Raw genomic sequence first — 1,724 nt, forward strand, 5'->3', positions numbered from 1 at the left:
TTCACTTCCCTTCTTTTCACATCTGTTTGTAAAGCCTCCTCAGACAGCCGTTTTGCTTTTTTGCATTTCTTTTTCTTGGGGATGGTCTTGATTCCTGTCTCCTGTACAATGTCATGAACCTCCGTCCATAGTTCATCAGCCACTATGTCTATCAGATCTAGGACCTTAAATCTATTTCTCACTTCCACTGTATAGTATAAAGCATTTGATGGTGGCTGCGCTTTGATGGAGTAGCAGTGAAGACGTACCCCACATCCAAGATAAGAGAAACCCAAGTATGACTGTAGACAGTGAGGGAGGGCATCAGATGGCAGATAGACTGAAACCATAATCAGAGACAACTAGCCAGTCTAATCACATGGACCACAGCCCTGTCCAACTCAATGAAACTAAGCCATGTCATGTGGGGCTACCCAAGATAGATGGGTCATGGTGGAGAGATCTGACAGAATGGGGTCCCCCAGAGAAGGGAATGGCAAACCACTTCAGTATTCTTGCCTTGAGAACCCCATGAACAACATGAAAAAGCAAAAAGATAGGACACTGAAAGATGAACTCCCCAGGTCAGTAGGTGCCCAGTATGCTACTGGAGATCAGTGGAGAAATAACTCCAGAAAGAACGAAGGGATAGAGCCAAAGCAAAAACAACACCCAGTTGTGGATGAGACTGGTGATAGAAGCAAGGTTCGATTCTGTAAAGTGCAATGTTGCATAGGAACCTGGACTGTTTGGTCCATGAATCAAGGCAAATTGGAAGTGGTCAAACAGAAGATGACAAGAGTGAACATCGACATTCTAGGAATCAGCGAACTAAGATGGACTGGAATGGGTGAATTTAACTCACATGACCATTATTATATCTACTACTGTGGGCAGGAATCCCTTAGAAGAAATGGAGTAGCCATCGTGGTCAACAAAAGAGCCCAAAATGCAGTACTTGGATGCAATCTCAAAAACGACAGAATGATCTCTGTTCATCTCCAAGGCAAACCATTCAGTATCATGGTAATCCAAGTCTATGCCCCAAACAGTAACACTGAAGAAGCGGAAGTTGAACAGTTCTATGAAGACCTACAAGACTTTCTAGAACTAACATCCCCCAAAAATGTCCTTTTCATTGTAGGGAACGGGAATGCAAAAGTAGGAATTCAAGAAACACCTGGAGTAACAGGCAAATTTGCCCTTGGAGTGCAGAATGAAGCAGGGCAAAGGCTAATAGAGTTCTGCCAAAAGAATGCACTGATCATAGCAAACATCCTCTTCAAACAACACAAGAGAAGACTCTACATATGGACATCACCAGATGGTTGACACCAAAATCAGATTGATTATATTCTTTGCAGCCAAAGATGGAAAAGCTTTATACAGCCAACAGAAAAAGACCAGGAGCTGACTGTGGCTTGGATCATGAACTCCGTGTTGCCAAATTCAGACGGAAATTGGAGAAAGTGGAGAAAATCACTAGACCATTCATGTACGACCTAAATCATATCCCAGCATCAGGGTTTTTTCAAATGAATCAGTTCTTTGCATCAGGGGCCACACTGGAACTTCAGCTTTGGCATCGGTCCTTCCAATGAATATTCCAGACTAATTTCCTTCAGGATTGACTGGTTGGATCTCTTTGCCATCCAAGTTACTCTCAAGAGTCTTCTCCTCACCACAGTTCAAAATTTATGGGTGACCCTCTGTATTTGCAGTTCCACATTCACATATTCAACCAA

The 1,724-nt window shown here is 43.0% G+C and overlaps 1 pseudogene; it reads left to right on the forward strand.

Annotated features, from left to right (window-relative positions):
• The first annotated feature begins 552 nt into the window (after positions 1-552).
• Positions 553-1,466, forward strand: LOC128069731 (craniofacial development protein 2-like; annotated as a pseudogene).
• The last annotated feature ends 258 nt before the right edge of the window (positions 1,467-1,724 follow it).

Source organism: Budorcas taxicolor, chromosome X, assembly GCF_023091745.1.
Source record: "Budorcas taxicolor isolate Tak-1 chromosome X, Takin1.1, whole genome shotgun sequence".
In the NCBI taxonomy this organism is placed as follows: Eukaryota; Metazoa; Chordata; class Mammalia; order Artiodactyla; family Bovidae; genus Budorcas; species Budorcas taxicolor.